Source organism: Columba livia, chromosome 4 (genome assembly GCF_036013475.1).
Source record: "Columba livia isolate bColLiv1 breed racing homer chromosome 4, bColLiv1.pat.W.v2, whole genome shotgun sequence".
Lineage (NCBI taxonomy): Eukaryota > Metazoa > Chordata > Aves > Columbiformes > Columbidae > Columba > Columba livia.
Window position 1 is genome coordinate 68,627,070 of NC_088605.1, and position 25,414 is coordinate 68,652,483.

Here is a 25,414-nt window from a genome sequence, read left to right on the forward strand (position 1 = left end):
TTACCATTTGAAACACTGTGTGACTAAAAAAAAAAATATAAAAATCACCAGTGTATTCTTAAGACTTCCAGTACAAACTGGCACCAGAACACTCATACTGAGATTGGGGCTTTATACTGTCTCCCATTACCTTTCTTCTGAGCATGGTTTTATCAGTGTTGCACTGAGCCCTTCCTCCTGAGGATGTTCTCAGGCTAAAAATGTAGAAGGTGACTAACAAACACAGGAAGTCAAAAAGAAGTTAAAAATCTAAAAAGAGCCTACGGAAGAAACCATATGCAAAATAAGAAGGATCCCCAGACCATATTAGATTCTCCTTGATTCCCTTTTTTTTAAGGCAAAAATTTCTAACTCTCTTCTTTTTAATCTATGCCACATACAAACTGTGTTTGGGTGTGGGTAGGCCAAGAAGTGTAATGTGTAGTGAGGAAGAACTATACTTTCATAAACTACTCAGAAATACTACATTCAAAAAACTCATGAAACAGATCATTCCCTTCACCAGCCCTGCCCATCACTGTGTTAGGACTCCTTGGAAAAAGTGCTCTGAGAGCAAAGCTGTGATACGAATTAAATAGAAATTCCAAGCCTCAATGATACAGTCAGAAATATTTGTTATATTAGTATAAGCATTTGAAAAAGAATGTTTCTTGAGTTCATTGCCTTCACTTTTCTAGATGCTTTTAGATTATGTGTTCAAAAGGGTCAGCACTTCCTTCCAGCTGCAGTCCAAAAGAACAATAAAATAATTTCTGAAGAAAACTAACATCTATAGCTATGTATTCTTCCTTTTAGGCAGAACAGGACAACACCTGTAAGTGAAGCAAGTATAATTATGTCTTCTGCAGCAAATACCCATTTCATCCATCAAAAACATGTTGTTGCTCATGTATTGTATGCTGTTAGTTTGTTAGGTAAATATTGCAGTTAGAAAGAATCTGAATACTACAGAAAAAAAAAATACATACAATAAAAGACAATAATAACACTAAGAAATGCTTTTAAGGGAACTCCAGTCCTATAAAACTCTCCTGGCTTCAGGTGCTATTACCACCTTAGCAGAAATTGGGTCTGACACCAGTGAAAAAGAATTTGGCATCCCGGTTCTTTAAATAAGATCCCTAACAGGACTATTGTTTTTACTTCAATTGAACTGTCTTGGAAGAAAATCCCATCTAGGAGAATCTCCTTAGAAAAGGTGAACTAACAGCTTTCAAAATATTTGCTCTAATATCTGCAGTTAATATTTCATAGAATCATCTAGGTTGGAAAAGACCCTTAAGATCATTGAGTCCAACTGTAAACCTAGCACTGCCAAGTCTACCACTAAACCATGTTCCTAAGAACCTCGTCTACATGTCTTTTAAACCCTCCAGGGATGATGACTCTACCACTTCCCTTGGCAGCCTGTTCCAATGCCTGACAACCCTTTCCATAAAGAATTTTTTACTAATATCTAATCCGAACCTTCCTTCGTGTAACTTAAGACCATTTTCTCGTCTTATCGCTTGTGACTCTCTATTAAAGATTATCAATATTTCTACTGAAGATAGGCTGGTAAGAAATCGAGACCTAATGTTTAATTATATTTAGACCTGCATGCCCAGATATTATATATAGAAAAAATGTTCCCTCAATGGAAATCTTTCCTTAACTCCACTGGAACCAGGAATTCCCACTGAACGTTTTAATTCTCAGTATATCAACTGCAAATACATCACTAGAAATAACATCAAAGATTTTATGTGCAGTTTAAAAATAATTAACGGAAGAGCAATTGTCCAAGTTACATGCTCATACTAACAAAAGACTGAGAAAAATCATGCAAAGCTTTATAACCTGAGGGGAGAAAAAGAAAACAAGCATAGGGGTGAGGTCTAAATCAAATACGAAGCAATCTATATTTTCCATTAAAGCCATTGTGAAATTGGCCATTTTGCAAAGGTCTTGATTGAAAAGCACGTGGAAGGTAATGGTTTTGACTCAGATGATCCTCAGCACTCAAATAAGACACAAGGAGAAAACAGACCTACAAAAAATGAACTTGGAAAAATATTAGCACAAAACCCTATAAAAGAAAAATCCTAAATAGCTCTATAAAATAGCATAAATTTCCTTGTTCTCTCAGAGGGAGATTCAACAGTGCAGGTTCTTATTATAATTTCAGCTTTACTTTTAATTTTATAAACATCATATCAGTAATTTTTACCAATATTGTTACAATATGCTAAAAGCTTTATTATTGATTCTTTAACATCTGGGTTTTTTTCTACTTCTTTAGTTTAAAAATAAGCAATAGAGATGTGTACTAAAGACTTCATATTTTTTTTTTACATGGCTGATTTGAAAGCTTATTAGCACTTCCATATCTTTCAGAAAAATCCAATGCCTTTTGTATTCTTATTTCTGGATTCTTTTGTGGACAGTTTAATTCAATTTGTTAATAAGATGCCTGACTAATAAAGGAAAAGAGAAAAAAAAACATGTTTAATCATTTAGGTTGGGTTTTCAAAGGTAATTAGTAGCACCCATTAAACTAAAGAAGGAATAAGCTAAATAATTTTCTAGGTTTTTGGCTTGGTTCGTTTTTTTTTTTTTTTTTAAAGTTGTCTTTAAAATATTCACAGCTCTTGTAATAAGTATAGTCTTGAGAGTACAAGGAGCAGTCATGATCCAAAACAGCTTCCTCTCTTCTTCTTCCCCCAAAAGGAAGAGGCAAAAATTATCGAGATGCTGAAAAACAAGAGTTCACAGTTTAAAAGGCTGCTGACAATCTTTTATGGCACTCTGTTTCAGAAGCTATGATTTCAAGAGTAAGTAAAGTGGGTCATAAATGCTACTGATAGCCGAAAATTAGGAGATGAAGCACACTTCAGAATGTTTAAGTACGGTAGGTATGATTACAGCAATCAAAACGCTATTCCATTTTGTCACAGTTCATTTTGAACAGCATGGTTAAAAAAAATGTGTAAATGTTAGAAAAAGTTTTGACAGAAGTCTATACTGGCAGTTCATCCTAAAGGTAACATGGTATTTATCTTGTCTTGTACTTACAACCGAAAAGATTCCTGTTACTTCTTCTCTAGAAGAATCACTCGTATCTGATGGTCTGAAATAGTCTTTGTCATTTTGATATTTGTGGACTGTCTCACAAAACATCTGTGCAGAAGAAAAATTATAGCACCGAGTTGTTTACAAGAATGCTTGTATATGTAATTCACTGGCCTGTGATACTTGGTGTATCTTATCACAGATGACCAGTAAAATGGCATAGGAACTTTTGTCATAAGACCTGAATTTGGTCTCATAACCATGAATATAGCCTCTGTTGCTCCTGAGAGTGAACATTACCTAAACACTTTTGCATACTATATAAATAGCAGTTTTTCCTCTTCTGTGCAGCTAAATTCAACCCCTTGGGGTGTCTCTTCTTCCCACATTGACTTACCATGCAGATTCAAAGCAGATGTTTGTACTCTTAGTCCTTATTCAGCAATTGGTCCACAGTCTGGGGCTGTGGCTCATACTAAGAGCTGCAGGATGAAGCAGGCAGTAAAGACTATCACCTCTTTTCTCTCCTGTGAAAACTTCTACTTGCTAAAAGGTGCAACATCTCTAAGGATCATTGCATAAACCTCACTACAAAGCACAAAACAACTCCATAAATACACAGTGACGCAAACGTTAAAAACTCAAATCAAGTCATCCGCAACAAGATCTCCTCTTTCAACAGAGGACAAGAGAACAAACAACAGATGACCATCATTTAGGTAATTCTCATGTTAAGCCAACATAACTCTGTGCTGCCACCAAATGTGAATCTTCTCTTCCGTCAGCTGAATCAGCAAGCTCATCCTTATTCATCACAGAGCTGCACTGCCACTAATGGACAGAGAAACGTTTCAACAACGTATAAAATGTTGTGCATTAAAGATACTAGAAAACAAACAAACATCAACAAAGAAAAAACTCCTTGTATTAATAATAGCACTTAATACAGATTAAAAGTGCAAATAAACCAAAGAACTTCCGTCCCAATAATTATGGACAAGTTCACCATGAATGTCCACATGCCTCGATCACTATTCTGTAAGTTGAAAGGATACAGAACTAAAATAAAGTCTTACAGGAAATCATTAGGACAAAACTACAGACCCAGAAGACATAATGAAAAAAAAATATGAGTTAAATGAAAAATGTCCTGTGTGGTTAGGAAGCAACTAAACATCACTCTCAACTTCTTCCAGGAATTGAAGGTAATGCAACACAGGCATTTGAAGCTCTCAGCTGAAGAACTGTACTCCAAGCACAAAAGTTAATTGGTAGCTAGCTTCTTTGCTATAGATTTAAAGATCTTAAGACCCAAAGGGATCAACATGATCGACAGATTTGACCTTCCATAAAACGGAGGCCTGAAAATGTCATGCAGTAATTCTTACATCAAATTTAAAAACTTTTTAGGGTGAAGTAGAATACATATTCAAATCAGGAAACCAGACCCAGCTTTCAAGAGTTAACGAGATGAAGAGCTCATTGCCAGACTTTTAAAAATTGACCTGCCAACCCTTATTACTAAGCAGATTTGCCTAATGTTGGGTTTCAATAGCTCTTTCTTCAACCACTGCTACTCACCCACAGCTTTTTCTTATACTCCATGCAGTTAAAAAATAAAGCATATTTTCAAAAGTGAAATAAATAACGAGATTGAATTAAACTTCACCAAAAAAAATAGATAACTCAACAATGCAGATCATCCAGTTTCTGTGTGCTTCTGATTGGTACTGTCTGGGAGAATCAGTGGTAAATATTTACATTAAAATATTAATTAAGCACTGAGAGCATTAGTAATTCCTCTGTTCGTTCTTCATACAGTAACCATCATTGCTATTCTTTGTGTTCTCTGCTCAGGCAGCTTCAGGAAAATACTATAATGTATTGGTATTGCACAGTACCCACTGGAGTAACAGGAAAAACAGACACTAGGAAAACAAGTAGCCCCGCGGATGGACTTGCCAAACACCTTGTATAATGCAGATTCTCTGTATTACACTCTTGAATCACTCATTGAAACTGTGTTTAGAATAAAACAGCTTTCTAACATCTTTGTCCTTATAGGGGACCTACAAAGTTTCCAGCAGCTGCCCTGAAGTCACTCAGCTAATGTCTAAAGTGGTTGGTTTTTTGTTTGTTTTTGTTTTTTAATTGAGTTTTCCCTTGCTGGCTGTATGCTGGGCTGCCCTGTCCCCTGCTAGGCTGTGCCCAGGTCCTCTCTTGCAATAATCTTGTAATTCCTTGCAGACAAGGAATCAAAATCTTGCCCTTGTGTCATCATAAATCAGGATTTACTGATGCAAAAATGTAGGAGCTTACATTTTCTAAAGCTTGTGTTTATTCACAGGACTAAGTATAAATGCAAAGAAAAAAGATAAAAACAGTAGGGGTTCTTTAAAGTTGAAAAAACCTCTCCCACCCAGCAAAGTATTTACCAAGCAAATAAAATAATTGCAGTAATTTCCACAATAACAACAATAATGTTTGCCAACTAAGTGGAAATTTGCTTATGGTGATACCATGAGCAAATATCAACCCAGCCCCTTACTCCCATCCTTTCCAAAGAATGAAAATAATTTTACAGTCATCTATGATCACATTACAGACAGATAAGTCTCTGCTGTCATTTTTTCTGATTAAATTGCACCCAACTGCTGATATGTTTTGTGAAGCATAGAGACCAAATGCCTGCATCTACCACTATCAAAATGCAAACTTGTCTACATGCAGCTCAGAAACACATTCTTATGGGTTTTTTTTCTCATTTTTTGGAAGACAATGTCTCTAATTTTCTATTGTAATAACAAAATAACAAGATGCAAACTACCTACAAACTCTGAAGTGAAATATTTTCAGGAAGAAATCTCTATCCATTCACAATACTATATATTACTCGAGTAGATGGAAGAAGGAAAGTGAGAGGGCAAGTATATCAACAATAAAAATAATAATTTTAAAAAGTCGGAGAATGCATTATCTTCCATTATCCAAAGCGTAAAGCCAGTAAAACAATTTCCTTTTGTATCAACAACAACCAAAAACCATGAGTGATGTCTTTGTCCCCTACATATTTATACATACAAATAGAGACATGCACACATAGATAGGAATACTTTTTCCTAGTTTGCATTTTCTCCTGTCAGAAGAAATAGAGATATTGCATTAATTTCTCTGGAGAAGATGGGGTTTCCCTAAAAGAGTCCTCAGACAGAGGCGGCACTGCCATGGAATCCCATATCCACCATGTGTGATACTGTCAGCCTGGTTTTTATTGCACATCTTTTTTGATTGTGGTTTGGTGATTTCTACTATAGATTCTTATTGCAACCCGTGAAACGAGTCAAGTTTTTTAATTAATGTTACAGTTCACACAACTTAGTATTTCGTTTGAAAGGAAATATAGTTGTTAGAAGCACACCAGGTGTGCTTTTCTAGTATATTTATTTATTCAAGAATAGATATTTACATTTAACATATGCTTTATTAAATTATCTGGGGTATTTATGTCAGGTCTCCAACATAAATATAGTTCCTGAACTAAGTACCCTCCAGCAGTCATAAGACATTACTTATCTTTACATCACTGTAAACTGGTAACTAGCAAAATACACTACCTTTTTTCAGTTAAACTAAACCACTCTTGAAGACGTTTGAAGTTAATATAAACAAAATGTGTTCAAGCTGAAAACAAACAATATTCACATGAACTTAAACATATTTTTTGACAATGTGAAATTGCCCCCAACTATTAGCACATTTCTTCAAATATCTTTCTAGTACATCTGCACAATTTTGTTTCCCTGAAAAGGCTGCTAAGAGGCAGAGGCACAGCAGTGTGTTAGAAAGATAAATTTACCAATATCACATTTAAGGAAAATATTTTCACAAAGAAGCTTTAACAGAAATAGGAGTAACACTTGAAAAATTCTATTATCCCCTCTGAAAATTTAAAGTTGAGAGAAAACACATTTTCCTCTGTAAAAAGCAAAGCAAACAGAAAGCCTATTCATGGAAAATTCATAATCAACCCTATTTAATAGAAAAATAAGCCTAGGAGATATTAAATCACTGATGTAGAGCTACAGACATTGTACCCAGAACATCTCATTAAGACCTAACGACCCAACTATCTGAGTATTTTCAGCATCATTCCTAGAACGATATGAAAAATACCACAGAAGTCTTGGTACCTGGATTGCGAGGCCATATTTCAAGACTACTGAAAAATCGTTGAATGAATGTAGCAAATGCTTAGGGGCACACGAGTCCCTCAGTACAGAACACGGTATGAGCTTGCGCTCATACCATCAAATCCCACCTCGTGGACTTGCCCATGACGGCACATTGCTGCAGAGCCTTAAGCTCTCATAGCCGACGTCCTTCAGAAAGAGTGTGTCCTGATCCACACATCCTGACCTGCGTGTGCTGATCTTGCTGGCGCAGCACACAGCTGGAACCACGGCACCCTGGCAGTAATAATGTCTCCTTCATAGAGATAACCCAGAGATGACACCTTCCTTCTGCACCGCTCCCTGCATGCCATCAACAGCTCTGGCCTCACACTTTGCTGTATATTCCATGGCTTTTCTCTTCCTGCTTTCCCTTCCTTTTCTTTGACCTCCTTGCAAGCTGCTCCTAAAATATACATTTTACAGTATGATCAATAGCATTTTTCTTTCTTCATGTGCTCCTTTTGTCAGTGCTTCCCAGTACAGTTTTCTTATACATGTAACCACATTGCTGACTGTTTTCCTCTAATAAGGCTACCTTACCATAACTCAGTGTGTGTGAGATGTCTGTCTAACTAGAGCTGTCTCTCTAAGCCTGGCTAGTATTTTATCTCCCTGATTATTTTCTCAATCCATACAGGAAATTTCAGGAGGCAGGGAAACATAACAATGAAAGTTTCTAGTCTGTTTCCTTTTCCCTAAAATGCTGAACTTGGCCTTTTCAATATTCTGTCGGTCAACAAAGCAGCAATCAAAAATCTATTTTAATTTCTCTCTTCCCTTGCCCTTTCCCTCCTCCATGTGAAAGCATGCAGTACTCAGCATGCTTGCTACTTTTCAGACTTTCGCTATAAAGCAAAAAACCTTAAGGCTCAGCATAAATCTAGATCCACTGAGAAACCAAGGCTAAAATTCTCCAAGACAGTTACCTGTGCTGCCAACTCTGCTGCTGGGCTCAGACAAAGCCATTTTCTCTTCCCGCTATTGCTTTTGAGGTCTCCCTCTGGTTTACTTTTCCTCCGCTGGTTGCTCTCACAGGATATCAGGAGCTTCTCTTCATACTTCTAATCCCTGTTCAAAGAGAGAGTTTTCTGACTTTCTGTGCGAGGCATAAAGAAAAACATCAACATTTCAGCCATGATAAGGAATAGAAGAGTAGCTAGTTCGTGCAGCATTTTGGATATAACCCCCCAAATCTTCTGTCATTATACCCTTTACCATTTCTAGCAGATTTCTGACCACTCTCACCCAACTCACCTGTGACGCAGGAAAGTCAAAGTTTCCAACACATTTTAACTGAAAGCAACACACACATAATAAAGAGGTGGAGGAGAAACATTTCAAAAGACTGTTTTCCTTCCTTTCCTCATTGGAAAGCAGCAACAGTGTGGGTGCGCCTTTGCAAAGCAATCTGCATTTTAGAAATTCCCATGTTTATTTATCTCCTGCAGGATACCAAGAGCTCAGTGGGAAGCACATTAACTCCTGTAGCATCTGTGCAAGCAGCATTTGCTGAAAAGCTCTCTGGCTTTTTGAATTTCAGTCTTTTGGGAGGAGCCCTGCTAAAAGTTAACTTTACATCTATCATTAAGTTTCCCTTAGATGCAGAGCGTGGATAGTGAGCAGTTTTTCATCTTATGCTTTAGGAATTTCTACAGGTTTAGCAGTTTTAAGAGAGATGTTAAGCTGTTCTTTCCTCTTTTTTTTTAGCTGTGAAAATTTCCTTGAGTCTTCTGAATATGCACCATTTGACCTACTCAGCTCAATAATTTAATGGAGTAAGCCCTCAAATATGAAATAATCAGACATTTAGTGAAGTGTCAACAGCGTGTAGGCAACAAGGTGACATAAATCCTAAGGAACTTAGCTTTTTAAAAAGCTTAATTCCTTCTTTACCTTTCTTCCAGGGTACTCTAAAAGATCTCTTTTGAACCTTTTCCCAGCTTTATATGGCTCTTTAAGCTAGGTCAGCAGAACGAGCTGTTGCTTGTCGGTAGAGCAATGAAATTATAAGCAAACATATGCAAAAACACAGTGTAAGAACATTTCCTAAAACGGACTTTTCAGAAAATCAATGCATTTTTAGTGAAGTAGGTAGTCCAGAATCATCAGTGAAAGAATGTTACTAAAATAGCTTTTGAAAAAGAATAAAACCTAATCATCAACACTGAAAGCAATTATATTCATTATGAACCCATAAGACCTCTTTAAACATCATGGCATTTCACAAACAGCTACGAATATCCATAGAGTCTGTTTTGAATCTCAGCTCTGTCTTTATGCAGTTCCATCTTTATATACTCAAAATTAAAAAAAAATAATAATTCTCAGAAATTCAGGGGATTTTTATTTTCCCTAAACAATGAGTGGTGTTGTAGGTGTTTGATTATCCTAAAAACATCCGCAAAGTTGTGTAACTACTGGGAGCTGCTGCAAGTTTTCATAACTGTAGATCTGGAGAACGCTGTGGTTTGACAGAGTTTCCGTGCATATAACTGCATAGCAAACACTCAGTCTTCCACATTATCTCAGCTGGAGGTGGAAACACTGATGAATCAACATTTTCTTAATTAACTTTATTTTAAGCCTGGTATTACACTGATCCTTGAGCAAGGGAAATCTTTTTCACTGGCTCCAGCAGCAGCAGAATGAGAGCACCTATTGGTATTTTTAATGAAGTCGAAAGATACTGACAGCAATTTTTCAAGTAAGGAATTTAGGTGTCCCTTTAAAAACAAGTATTACAGATTAGTGTTCATTTTTTCTTGAGACATACAGATTTTTACAATAAAATTTAATGAAATAGGCTCTAAGGTATTTCCTGTAATATATTTCAGTAAAATAAAATGTAAGCCGGTAAAGTTGCTCGTGTAAGCATTTGGGATTCAAGGAATTACTTAAACAACGAATGCTTGAAGTCATTAACCTTCTTAGAGAATTAAAATATGCCACTATGTGATGAATCAAAAGCAGCAGTCTTTTTGAGTCTGAAGGACTGATGTTATACGTGCAACTGAAACATAATTAAAACAATACCCAATTGTGTTGCATTTACAGAAAATTTGACCAGATTTCTAGATCATCAGAACATGTTTGTAACCTCTTGACAATGGCATGGACTTGGGAAGATTATACTCCAGTACTTAGCCTTCAGTAAAGGGAACATCTAGTGAAATTAGTGATTTTTAGGGTTTTTTTTCCCCGCAATAATCTGCTGTACTGGGGAAATTAAAAGGATCAGTGTGACTAAGTAAAATTTTGCTCATGCACAGTGTATTGCATAAAAGCAATAGCAGCAAAAAAAACTATTGATACCAGACTAATCTGTGTACAGGTTATCTGCATATGTCAGGTATTTAACTGTAAATTTTATAATAGGAAAGCCTTAGAAAATGTATAATATTTCTCTTTAAGACTGGTCACAGGAATGTTCTCTTTTTAAACCAGGTAGAGCACTCATGTGATGAGATCAAATATAACATAGAGAGGACAAAAGAATTCCCATATATTTAAAAATACCCACAAAACCCAAAGAGCAGAAATGAGAATAGTAAGAGGTACTTTTCCAGTTTACTGAAGTGTCATACTGCTTAAGGCAGCCTGTACTGGTGCCCTTTTTTGCAACACATTTGGTGCATCCCCATCAGTTCATTTTCCATTAGCATCATGCTTACCTTATTAGTACCAATCTGTCATTGTCAGTTAGGAATTCAGGAGATCTTCGAGTTCTCCTGGAGTGGTCACTTGGCCATCAGATAGTATCAAAACATCATTACCATACCATTTATCAGATTTTTTTAGCTTACTAATTTCTTCAGCTGCTGAGTCTTCTAGACGTTTACAAATATAATGTTCATTATATTGCTAATGATATCATAAGGTATCTATGTACTATCCACACAATTAATTATAAGACCACATGCAGATACCATTTTTACTCTCTGCATGGAGTTGACTAGGAGTGCCTATATAAATGAATATTAAAGAATGTGCTATAAAATTTTTAACTGCTCACTGACTCTATTCAAACAACAGTGCATTTGCAGCTTTTTAGTAATTGAATTATAAGTTAACTTTTAACATAAACTTCAGATCTACTTCAGAAACAACAGGCCTAATTGGGAAATCTAGCTGAGCAAGCTCTTAAAAAATCTTATGAATTCATATATTTTATTTTTTTTATATTGTAAAATTAAGATAAAGGAATAATTATGTTAATTATTCAGGGTTACCCGGACAGTTTGGCAGCAGCAGATCAAAACTGCACAGCTTTCATCATAATTAATGTGGAGAAAATACTTTAAAATTGTATTAATATTTTGAAATACTTTCATAAATACATTTTCTTTTCTATTTTGCCTTTCAATGAAAGATCTTTCTGAGTGACTAATTTAATAATGTTTCAACCCCTTCTACTGAACACCACATAGATGTATCTGAATAGCAAAAAACCTGGCCATCATTTAGAGTTCCATGAGTGTTTCTCTGTCCCTGATGCTCTATTAGGGACTGTGATAAATTACTATCTGGAATCAGGCCTGGGTTCCTCCGGCTGCTTGTCCTGTCTCTGAGAGCATGCTGTAATCTTTGCTTCAAAGGATGCAGGCATAGCGCTTAGTGAAGAAAGTTTCTCCATCCCACCAATGCCACTGTCATTATTTTTCTCTGCTAACAGCAGGCAGAGCTGCCGCTATAAAGCTCCCGTGATTATAGTCGCTTTGAAAAATGGCAATTTCTTTATCAAGAAATCACTCCCTCTTTACATAACCCCTCTATTATCTCTGAGGAACAAAATTGTGCTCTGGAAGGATTGCCCACACACATTAGGGGACTGTTGTGAAAGAAATCTACACGTTACTTTTGATTCATCTACTTTGCAAGCTGTAATCAATACTGTACTCTTTTGAAACAGGTCATTTAAACAAACAAACAAACAAAAAAAAACCCCACAAAAAAACCACAGCAACAACAAAACCCAACATAAAACAAAACAAAAACAAATCAAAACAAAAAAACCCAACCAAACAAACAAAATCAACAACAAACACTACAAAGAACAAACAAGAAACCTCACCTCAGAAGGAAGAAAAGCTCTCAGCTGATCTTTGTGTCTCTCACCTGTATGCTGAGACTTCTCACAAGCTTTAGTGTGAAAACATAAGGAGACAGACTTGAAGAATAATGTTTCTTTAAGGAGAAGGGCTTCATAGAAGGTCCAAATGTGACAGAAAAATCTAAAGTATATATTAAAACACAAGTCTGTTACATGGAGTGTGTACATTGATTCTCCCTTTTTAGTTTTTTTCTTCCTGTTTCACTTATGTCCACTAAATAATTTATTTCCTGAAAAATTCCTCTTTCTCACTTGGCACTGTGGACCCTCTAAGGCAACCTCTTTGTTTATTTTAATCTGCTTTTGCCTGTCTGGCTTCTCACTCCCCTGTCTCTCTTCCTATTCACATCACATGCAGAAATGGACATTGCAAGAATAAGAGTGAAGCACCTGCAGACTTGCACCCAGTGTCATCTCTGGTTACTGCCTGGCAGACATTTAAAGCATGTTTTACTTCTTAGCAGTGATTGGATCCAGGTGAGTACACCTTACCCATTGCCATTACTGAGATACCTCATGGTCTATAGCTATCTAAAAGTATTTTTTTTTTTTCATTTGCTCAAAAGACAACTGCTACCTCCTTGGGGTTAGGAAGCAACTTTTCTTATCAGTAAATTGTTCTAAATTGTCTGCTCTAAGAATAATTAAAATAGAACTTCACCATCATGTTAACCACAGATCAGCTGATCAAATACTAGAATGAAACAATTTCATTCTCTCATTTCCTTATTTCATTTTTATTCTGATAAAACATGTCCAACACAGTGGATGATACATGTAGGCTTATACCAAATCTATAACTGAGTATACCAAAGCTGTAATTTTCCTTGAGGAATGTAACAAAACCACAAACTAACTAACCTGCTGCTGCAAACAGGCCTGGCGTGATACCATGGATGCACAACAGAGCTATTACCTTGGTGTGTGGTCTTGGAAACTTCTCACTAGTGGAAAGGAGTAAGAGTGCTGGACTTCCAGTATGAGACACAGGGAGATTTGACACAGAGCAGCGTGCTGTCATCCCAAACAGTCTCTTTTCACCTCTGCCTTCTTTTTCTAAAGACTTTTTTTTTCTTGTTTACTTCCTTGACAGAGTTTCTGAACTTTTCTGCCTTTAACCCTTTTCCTTGAAGAGGGATAGCTCGATTCTAACAGTTATTCCTATTTCAAACTTTGCAATGTAAATACCGTGAACTTCTCATGCTGTTTTGTTACCTTGATCTCCAATGTCACTTGCAAAGCAACTCTAATGGGAGAATAATGACAAAGTAAAGTTAATTTTTAATAAGTCATTTGAAGACTTCCCTGGTAATCACAGCAGAACAGGGCACACCTCATGACACTAATTACACTATTATCCTCCAGTCATTTACAAATTTGCACAGGCTCCAGCCCTCCAAAATCCATTAAAGAACCTGTGAGAAACACCTTTCAGCAGACATGGATGTATTTGCCCCATCATTCCCCAAGGCAGCAGACATGGAGATGCAGAGCACCCACACATTGCCACAGGTGCTGTTGAAGCCTTTAAAGCAAGCAGCTGGATGAGCAATTCAGTCTGAGAGTTTATAGTTTCAAACACAAGTGTTTCACTTTTCTCTAAAGCCACAAAGAACACTCAAATCCCATCTAAATCTGTAATTCTCTGCTGCTACTAGTTTTAGGGCTGTGTTACCTTATCCTCATATTTTTGTGAAGGAAATATAGAGGACAATATATGTGTATGTTTATTGTTGAAATACAAGTGCAGGTGACCAGAGACAATTCAGAGCTTCCCTTCCCTACGGTGTATTTTCCAAGGGAGGAGGACACAGTCCATCTTGTCTTGCATTGCTTGACATCTCGTGGATTTTACTGAGAAGCCTCATCAACACAGGATTTCCGAGGTGACACAACTCACTACCAGTGTGTTGACAGCACCAGGTGATAATCAGGATCTGGCATGCCAAAATATGTCAGTGACAGCCTTCCTAAATCTCTCTGCTTCAGTCCAGGGAGACAGAGTTTTAATGTGCATCCATGAAGTACTGTGCTACATAGTGAGGTATCTCCTCTAGTATAGGTCTCAAAAACTGTGTACTTGTGTTAGCAGAGCTTTAGATCCAATTTAATTAGTCCTGACTTTTATGAAATCTACCTAACTCAAGCTGAAACAGTTGTACTAAATCTAAGGCCATCCCTTTCTCTATTGGATGAAGAGAGGAAGAATTACAAGTTATAAATGTAGGATCCACAATAATATGAAAACAAATCTATTGCTGAGGTTATAATGTTGCCTCTACCTAAGGACATGGGTTTTGTATGCATGTGACAACTCACGGAGGGCAACAGTGAACATCAGAGTAAAGGGTGATTTAAACTTCTCTATTAAAAATTTGCTGATGCTGGAATGAAAAAAGCCCGGTGGAAGAAATACTTAACTCCTAAACAGGTGTTTTCGGAGTAGCATGTTCTGAAGTACATGATGAAAACTCATGTCCTGTATTGGACAGGACTGGGTTCTGTTTTAGAGACAGTTGTATCTGAGGTAATTAAGAAAAAAAGGCACCCTAGATTCGTAGTCTGGCATTACACATGAGAAAATAGGTTTTGCATGAAGCCGAGAAAATAAGGATGGAAAATAAATACAGAAAGACAATATTTTCTTAGCATGGAGCATTGAGTAATAATGCATATTTTACAAGCACACTTCATTATTTGTTTCTTAACTTTCACTGGGCCCTGTTGCCCATAGCTAGCTATAACTATAAACAAAATCCATGAGGAGGAAAGAGAAAGAAATATAAATTAGAATTTTGTTCCCCAAATCACACACCTTCAATTGGAAGAGAGGACTTTAGTGTATCTGCACACTGCTAATAGCAAGCTCTTTTGCTGTCTGATCTAGTGACAGGGCAATCGGAAAGCATAAACAGTTCATATCCCCAAAATAAAGCATCCCTGCCTCGTAGGACAGGAGTAGTATGAGGAAGCAACCCGGAAATCATATGCCAGGATCACCTTCCATTCAGCAGCTATTTTCACGCTATATGAATGAGGGATCCTGGCTATCTAGGTGCAAAAAAAAACAAACCACCCCAACCCCATTCCTGACCAAACATGGAGTATAATTTAGTTCAAATATTCCTATTCTCTATATAGCAATATGTCATTCCTTATTACATCAGGGATTTGGGCCAACACATACTTCAGGGCTTTGCCTGCAGTAACAGGTAATACACAGACCCAGCTCTTGGCCAAATCTTCCACACTGAACAAATTTGACAGGGGAACCACTGATGCAGAATGAATGCAAATCAGGATGCCAGTTTATTTTCCAGTCGGTTCTGTGTATAACTAGAATCTAATCCAGTTATGGTAAATATTCAAAATCTTGATGTAAGGGTGAAACATATGTAAATTGCAATTCTGATTTTAAAAAAAAATAAACTAGAATCCAGAAAATCCATCTTATTTGATTATTCCCTGCAGCAGAGAAGAAAATTCAGTTGCTATGAGCAAATTAAAAATAATAATACTAGTAACACATATTTTACAAACACATTCTGTTTCTTAAAAAATAAGGTCCTTGGATGCTATAGAAGACAATAAATTATTTCACAGGCTATATGCAAAGTACCTCAGTACAAAGTAGATTATTTGCTCACATTTAAAAAAATGAAACTGTGCCACTTCAAATCTGAGTACATCGCTGTTGGTATGTTCTACACTTTTAATGAAATTTTAGAGGCAATCATTGATGACTATGCAGAAGTCGTGTCTGCTGCCAGAGCTGTCAGTTTACATAAATGCCTAGTGGGGAAACCAATATTAATGACTTAACCTCCTCCATACCCTGGAGCTACGCTTGGTTGTGAAGGAAGGATAAGCAGTAATGCCAGGCTCTCTGCCCTGCTCCTGCACCAGCCTATGAAGCATCTTTAAGAAGAGTGCCATAAACAGACAGGAGTGCATGCCTGCCTCTTCTGTCAAGGTTTTTAAAAGCAAACATGTCGACCAGTGAACGAAAGCTAAATGGCTGTCTAGCCAAAATTACACTGTGCTGCTGAAGGCATTTTTAATGGAAGAACTGCTGAGAGTTCACTTTTATTTTTTAAATGCCCTTGCATGTTGAGTCAAATGACAACACAATTTACGCATTCAAATGGAAATACAGAACATGTACTAAAATAAAATAAAAAAAAAAAACAGCACAAAACAATGTTAAGAACCATGTTTGGTTTTGTGTATTATTTACACTAAGTTAGCCAAAAATTTATGCAGCTATCGGAGATAACCAAAAGCAGAAGTTTGCTCTCAGGGAATTTAATAGAAGCAGTACAAAATATGTCATGCTGACATAAATGAGTTGCCATTTGGTTGCAGACAAAAAAGCCAAGGTTGTTCAACTGAAAGACAGGAATTTAAAATCCTCTCAAATATTAGTTGTTTTGTTTTGTTTTCATTTCATGGCACTTCATCAGCAATGCAATATTTTATTAGAGAAAATGAGGTGATGTCTAGAAATCTAAGTGTTTCTGAAAGTATAGTGAGAGCAAAAACAGTGTAGCTCCTGACCCACCCTTGCAGGAAAAAAAACCCTCTTTTTCTGTGTAACCTGGTTGCACAGAAACCAAAAACAGAATTGTGAAACTCTCACTAACATATGCACCTACAGAGCTAGTAATTCTGTCCAATGTGTTTTTCTGTGTTGTCCTCACTGCGGTCTTACTCAGTTCTTGTCCAAACCCTGCAGAAGCCAAAAGAAAGATTCTCAGTAGTTCTACTGCCCCCACTCAGGTTCCTATAATTATAATTTGATTAAAGATCTTACACTGTACACTATTAAACAATGCAAATGATTAACAGCTGACATTCAAAAAACTGAAAAATTACTCCCATAATTGCTGTTGTTAAATATGTAGAGCAAATAACAATACTCACCTTTTTTAGCTGTCAAGTTTGTCAGAAGCAGAATAGATATCATGGCTGCAAGGAGCCTCTTTGTTTTGAGATGTGGTACCCAAATACAATATTTGTGGCCACTGTCTCATGGGCTACAGGTAAGCTTCCTTGTTTGTATAGCAAACTTCTACTGCTTTCAACAGTCACAAATTGAAAGGTTACAGGGTTTAAAACATTTCCCAGTTATGATATGTCTACCAGGCAGCAACAGCTTGGCAATAAACTTTAGGCATAAATGTTTCTGAAAGTAGTAAGTTCATGGCCAAAGCCATAACTATGGTAACATCAATTGAAGTCCAAAATGCAATCTAGCTGCATAGTTCCCTTTAACACGAAACAATATCTTACATCGCCAGGTACTTAGCAGAAGCCTTCAGGTTAAATAAGACAGGTTAAGGTCAGGTGGAATGGCTCTGAAAGGCTTTGTCAAGTCAGCCTGAGATTTGTGGCCTCCTCTGAGCCTTCAGCGTTCCCTGATTTCATCCCCATTCTATTGAACATTCTCAATATCACTTTAGACTGGATATTGAAATCAGTTAGCAGCAATAAAAAAGAGGAGTGCTGCAGAATTGAATCCCATTTTGCTCAGCACACACCTCTAAACTATTACCAGTGTGAAATGAAATCTAACGCCTCCCTTAGCAATCCCATCTTCTTTGTCCTTTTGTTTTTCTAGGAGTGTTATGATACACTAAATCCATTTGGACACGCAATAGTACCTGGGTTGTACCACAGACTTCAAGAAGAGATTTCCAAATTTGTGTAGCCACTGCATCAGGTTGCTTTCTAGCCATCACGTGCTCACATAAAAATCCATTAATAAAGGTAGAAAGAGACAATGCAAACACCTTTGATAAAAGACAAACTTATACAAAGCTATTAGAAATGAGAGAATGGTGAAGTTACCTTAGTAAAACAATTTTATCTTATCTAATCTTCAGAGCACTCATACTAGTCTGACTTCATGGGAAGAAAGACAAAAGCCTTTCCTATTATTTCACAAGTTTAATTTTGATTATTGTTATTATTTCATACAATATTAAAACAAAGTAAGCTTCTGTTAGGGTAAGCATATAAGCCCAACACACCCTCTCCCTTTCTGTTGCTAGAAGTTTATATTCTCTTTCCCCATTGGATTCTTAATTACTGAAATTTTATTTACAGATGAGATGACAATAATGAAGCTGTGGTTACCTGAGACCTATTTCCTTTACTTTTCCTTAAGTCAAGTCACATGGTAGTAGGAAAATGGAAAATATGACTCTCTGCAGTTTCATCTCATGCCCTTTGTAGAGGTGTGAGCTCTACAACAGTGCGAACACTGTACAGAAAATGCGATCAGTTGAAATCCAAATGCCTTGACCTTCATGGGGAAAACAAGGCAACTACTAAGGGCCTGTGCTATCCAAGATGCAGTACTGCTAAATGCCTCTTGATTTTTATAGTCTTGTCTTTCTGTTGTTTGTTACATTCCCTCTTTCTCTCCAACCTCATCCTCTATTCCATAGCATTGGAATTTTTTCTGAAAGAATGTACAAGGCAGGTGACTGACCTACAGAGCCGACTAAGTAAATGATGAATTTGCAGGGCAAGCAAGGATGTAACATGCCTCAGGAAGGAGTTTTGGGGGAGGATTATTGTGTTGTCAATTACTGAGAACAGATGTAGCCTATAGAGTTTGGGAGGAAAGCTCATCTGATTGCTCTTGGCCAAGTTTAGATGATGGCTAGTCAACAAAATGTGATGCCCAAGAGACTGTGAAACTAAACCCTCTGGAAACATGTCCAAAGAATAAACCAAGTGTAAGGCGGTACTGTACTAATAAATCAACTGAGCCTCTTAACAGTAACAGAGTCAGATATGCGTATAATGATTCTGTTTAAAACATCTGAGGAGCTTGTCAAAGCTATTCTATCAAAATAATATACATAATTACTTGTATTAAATAAAATAGATTGTCAGCTTCTAGTTTTCCTCAAATTGAATAAATGATATTACTTTTTGTATTAATGAAGGCGGTAGTCTCTTTAGATAGACACATATTACGGCGTCTTCTTGGATAGCACTTTTAAGTTCTCACTATTATTTTTGGAGTGCACTGGGTTCCAAAGATGTCACTAAGACAGAATCTGGCATGGTGAGTCCTTGACGCAGCTTATCAGAATTAGAGACTGACTATAAAGTAAAAACTGCTAAATAAAACTAAAACAGTGTAGGAAGGGAAGTTTGCTAAATACCTCCACAGATCATCTTGAGCATTTGATAGGAATGGTACATAAAATATAGAAGTATACAAAATGAACAAAATGCAAGCTATAGTTGAATGCTATTTGAAATATGTATCTATTCTACAGAACAAAGGATGAATTTATTGTCTATTACAACGGGATTAATTATATAATGGTGGGATTAGTATGTAGGTTTTTTTCATGACTCCCAAATGAAACATGTCAATCAATACTAGACTAGAATAAGAAGCTATTGCTTGCATTAAATAGCATGTTATAGTGTCAAGTAAGATGACATTTAACATGAATAAAACGATTGCAATTATCCTTTCACTCATGTTCCAATTTCAGCAGAAATCTATTGGACATTATACTTTCAACTTCTTTTTTTTTAATCTGTAAAATATAATTGCTACTTAAATGAAAGCTCTCAACCCAGTTGTGGAAAAAGTAGTAGTCAGGAGTAAAACTCTACCCACAAGGGGGAACTCCTAGCTAAAAACCTGCAGAAGTAACAGCCTATACCACATACAACCTCTTGCAGAGTCACCCACCTTGGACATGGGAGCACTTTTTCTGCTCATTTTTTCAGCCTGGATTTCACCTTTTGTTCTCCATATCCCAGGTGACAAGGGAGTTTCTCTCTTTTCTGAGATGGCTTCCTTTTTTCCTTTATTTTCTTTATGCAAACAAGAACATGAAGGAAATGAAAACAAGTGTCAGCTGTGCATGAAAAAGAGCTCTTGTTTTCTAGCCCCAACATAGATTGCAGGCTATAAAGTAAATGTTTGTTCTTGCTTTTCACTGATTAGACTTAAATTACTAGTATTAATAACCACTGCAATTTGCAGTTAGTTCCCTGGAAGGAAATTTCACACAAAAGTCGTTCATCTTTCCTCAGTTCTTCTGTTTCCATAGACACTGGAAACAGGGCAATAAAAGCTCTCAGGATTCCTTGGATGATGAACAGGTGGGTGGAAGGTCAGGTAGAACAGTGCCTTTTTAAAGCGCAGGTGTAGAGTTCCTATCTACACCAGTTTTCTCCCTTCTCCTGGGCCATAATTCCAGGAGATGGATGTTCTGGCTTAATGTTGTTTTGCTTTGTTTTGTTTTCTTTTTCTTTCCCTCCCCCTTTTATTCACACATCTATACCTGGATGAAAACCTCTTTTCGCCATCTGTATGATCAGTAATACCCCCACTGCAAACAGAAGTGGAAAGCTCTTTAAAAGGAAAAATATTGTTTTACCAGGTACAAAAGGTTACCCCAGCACTAAAAGCAACGATTATTGATGCTTCCTCCAGCCAATGTTCTTGCTATTGATGTCTCTAAGTCAAGGTAGACAACGATTTCATATCATTTTCAAGTTTTGCTAGTTATAACAGCATCCTAATGTCAAAATTAGATGTTATTCCACAACACATTGCCTGTTAAAAGTACCTTTTACACATAAATGTAAAGCAAGACTATTAGCGTGTCTATTAGACCATAATAAAGGATGTTCATGATTTGTCTCCTAATTATGCTTTTCAACTATCATATTGTGGCAGTATAATTCCTTTTTCAACCACAAACCATGTTCATGGCATACATATAACGCAATAAAATTGACATGGATAAGAGCATTGGGTCTTATTCTGTGTGATTGAATCAGAGGACAATGCAACTGCAGCGAATTTGTAATTCAGTGAGACTCTTTTAAAAGATTTTGAAAGATCCTATTTCTGCAGGTAAATTATAAACCAAGCAGCAATAAACAACACGATTACAGAACACATTTTCTATAAATGACAAGTGAGCTTGTCTTCACAGATTAAGCAAGACATCTCTGGCAATGGTTATGCAGATCAGTCTCAATTGCAATTTAGTACATGTGTCTTTTCATGCAATTAATCTGACAAAGCAAAAAAAGCATCATGTCATGGATTAGTGATAATATTGGGTGGGTCATCATTAGCTGCTGCTGATACAAATAATAACGAAAGACACAGCATAACACAGAAGTACCCACATTACAGGAGAATTTGTGCACCTTAGAAGAAGTTGAGGATCTAAATGCTTATCTCAGAAACCCTCCGAAACCCAATAGCACAACCAGTTGTACTTCATTTGGTAGCAGAATGTTATACATAAAAGAGTATCTAGCTCTGGAGAAGGCTAGAATTATCCTGAATAAGAAACCAAGCAACATGAGGCAATTGTCTGATGAAGGAGGCCATGAAATAGCTTTAATCTTGCAGTGTTGAGAACATAATAACAAAAAATATATAGGTTTAGCTTTTTTCCCCCTAAATTTCCTAAAGAGTTATTCCTTAAATTCCTTTAACATTGTAGTTAGAAACTCTGTAGCCTTGACAGTGAGAAAATTACAATTTCTGTAACAGTGACCCCAACTAGAACTCACCAGACTAACACAAAGGGAATTTTTATGGACCTAGCCTCATATGGTTATGCTCTTGTTACATGAAAGGAATGAAGCTTCAAAGGTTCCAAAGAAGTTCAGCTTATTTTTAAGTGTGATATTTCCTGAATAAAATAAGATCTAAAAGAACAATTGCAACTTAAAGATTCATGACAAACGAGCATTCAAAAAATAGCAATTTAGACAAACTGTAGCCATTAACCAATTTTATACACATTCAGCTAGTCACAGTGTACATTTTATGTCACAATATATTTTCTTATAACAGCAAATTAGCTGAAAACTGGTTAATTATGACTTCATATACACCTACAAAAAAGTTGGGTTTTTTTTGTTCAGGCACTACATGCACAATAATTTTAATTCGGTACCAGCTTGTTTTCTATAACAATCACATTTGTACAAAACTATTCAGATGGGGAGACCAATCAAGATCTTAGTTTTATTTGCTGTATTTTGTGCTTACCTGACAGGCATTTGCCTGCCTAGTTAAGAGAGAACTGTTGATTGAATTCAGTTATATAAATACTTTTTCTCAGAAAAATGAGATTATTCTATTAAAGATAGAAATGTGGAAAAAAAGCAAAAAATGTTAAAATTAAAATGTATTACATACTATTAGAATTTTCTTTGTCCTACACATCTAATTACAGTACAGTTCTGTACACAAATGTTGACAACTTCACTTTTTTGTAATCTGAATAATTTCACATCAATCTGAAGAAGTAGTATCCACGTGGGAAATGGATTAAAGCAATGAAGGAAGCTTATATAAAATGTTTTCCAAGAAAAGCTGATGTTTTGAATATATTTGGGAGACAGGCATAGCACTGAACCAGATACTTTGGCTACCACATAGTGCAGTCAACAAATACAAGCCAGATGTTTAGCGCTACTTCTGAGACCCTAATATCTATAGGGAATATTGTTATTTATTTGAAAAACATATTATTTTAAAAAACCCCAACACATCAGCAGCATATTTATAGCAAATGCACAACATAAAGTTTTGGAGATCAGATTTCTTTTAAAAGAAAGAGGATTTTAAAAAGCACTCACACAGTTCAGTTTATAAAAGCAGTCTTTGTTGATCTAAACTAAGCTGGGCTGCTGGAGCCCAACTACTTCTGAATAACGGCAGGTCATTATTAAAAAGGGAAGAATGATAACACCAGAGATATTACAATAGAAGCTGTCAGATGTAAGCTGCCATAGGAATAATGTATGGGGTCTTGCATGTTCAAGAATGACTCCCACATAATAAAATTAGGAATATGGGGCTGGACTTTTTATGCTCTTATGCTTTTTTGTAATGTGTGAATACAATGGCTCTGGATTTTTAAACTGTGGACTTATTTTTCAGCAGGCTGAAAATACCTGCAGTTTTAAAAGGTCACTGGAGCTGGTTGTTCATTAGTCTTTAGCTGTCTTTTAAATAGACAAAAGCCAAATCGTTGGCATTGTAAACTGGTCTACGATGTCATCAACATATAAAGATAAAAGCTCTGACTCTGAAACAGACTGGCCACCATCCAGCAGTTACACTATTTCCAGTGACCCTAGAAAAACCTTCTTCTTTACACGCATACTACCTGCTGCTTTTTCCTTCAGTCTAGAAACTTACTACAATTTGCTATGAACCATTAGCCTAGCCTGCCTCACATAAAGACCAGGGTGGGAGGGACGCTCTGAGCATTACCGCTGCCTTTGGTGTACTGAACAGTGTGCTTTCATGGTCTGAAAAAAACAGTGAAGGTGACATCCAGGATCTCTTCACTTTCTGTTATTTACTCCTAAAATATAGTTCCCATCAGATAAAATAACATTTCAATTCCAGGCTGAATGAAAGCTTAAAATCAATGATGTGAAGCCAGGGAACAATAACTGCAATAGCACTTCCAAGTGCCAGGCTGCAAATAAATCCATAGACAGGGACCATACCTGCTGACAATACAGGACATTTGTGCAGCCTACAAGTGGATACAGAATCTGAGCTACTTCTTGCAAATGAAACTGGCCGTAGTCTTCTCTTAAGCAGCCAAATAAAGCAGGCTGAGCCAGGCAAACCTGCTCCATTCAATTCGCTTGCAGCAAGCAGGCATTTCTTGCTGAACTCAAGCCATGACTCTGGCCGTCACTGCTGTGACATCTGTTGTGAGCTCCGTAATGTCCATGACACAGGTCACAGCACAGAAAAGACAACAGGTTGGGGGCTGGATTTTTTTGAAGGGGTGGGGAATGGAAAGAGAAGGCGTAAAAGTTGCTTTACTATTGATTTATCATTGCACTGTTACGACTACAGACTTATGTATACTGGGTATCTATAACGTAACAGCTGTAGGGCTGTCATGGCCAGCAACCATCTCTCCATGAGGACTAGATACCACACCACACTACTTTGAGTATGATATAATGGAAAATGTAGCAGGGATCTCAAACGGCCTTTAGCTGTTAACCTCAGGAAGCAGCTTTAAAAAATATTACATATTGTTATTGTAATTGTTAGTAGTTTCCAAAAGGATAACTCCGAGGACAGCAAGAGCTTATTGACTTCATATACGTATGTCCTTCTCTGAGGTCAAATGGGAATCGTTCATAAGTACACATTTGAGAGAATTACCTAATGAAGTGTTCTTGCCTGAACATATCCAGCTCAGACAGCACTCTGTTGCAACCGTAAAAAAGCATCTTTTAATGTGAAAACATATTTTTGTTTGAAATTCAGAAATGTTTATGGGAAACACTGCCTCTAGGCTCTGAGACATGCACATGCATAAATGCACAGAGCATTGTTCACGTTTACATCACTGTGGTCTTAAGGGGAAAAAGGTCTGAAAAACAAATCTGTATATACAAAGGGACTGAAAGGGAATTACCCAAGCTAGAATATCTTAGTAACAGTGAAGCCAAAGGTGCTTACCGAGGTAGACTTTGTTGAAAACCACTCTGTTGATAGGTTCTTCAAGAAACAAGATACAGAAGTCAGAAGTATGCATTTCAAAGCCAATCCTGCAGAACTCTGCATTGAATTTAGTGATGAGAAGAGAGGGAATGACATTTCTTTTGGGAACTGGGAAGGATGGGTGAGGGTGAAGTGATTATGTTATAGATGTTGTAATGTCCACGGTGTCTAGTTTGATGATAAATTCACTTATCATCACATGACTATTCCACAGTGGATTAGGATATTAAATAAGAATTCTCCTGAAAATCTCAGCTGAAATTTCAGGTGTGACTCATTTGACTTCTACAGTGATTTTCCAGACCATGTCTTAAAAAAGTCAATATTATTTTTTAAAGTTTCATGTGATTTACAGAATTTGCTTTTGTGTATAGTGCAAGCTCTTTTTTTTTTCTCTTTTCTGTTCAGAGGTGGTATTTCAATGGAATATCAATCACAGGTAAATGTTAATTTCATTTGTAAGGA

General features: G+C 36.6%; 1 long non-coding RNA gene across 1 annotated transcript; it reads right to left on the reverse strand.

Moving 5' to 3' along the window:
- Positions 1-3,061: 3,061 nt before the first annotated feature.
- Positions 3,062-12,784, reverse strand: LOC110356301 (uncharacterized). The gene is made up of 3 exons (XR_002409415.2): positions 12,355-12,784; positions 8,210-8,351; positions 3,062-3,159 (listed from the first exon to the last, which is right to left on the reverse strand). It is a non-coding gene; the product is annotated as an uncharacterized LOC110356301 (long non-coding RNA).
- Positions 12,785-25,414: the final 12,630 nt, after the last annotated feature.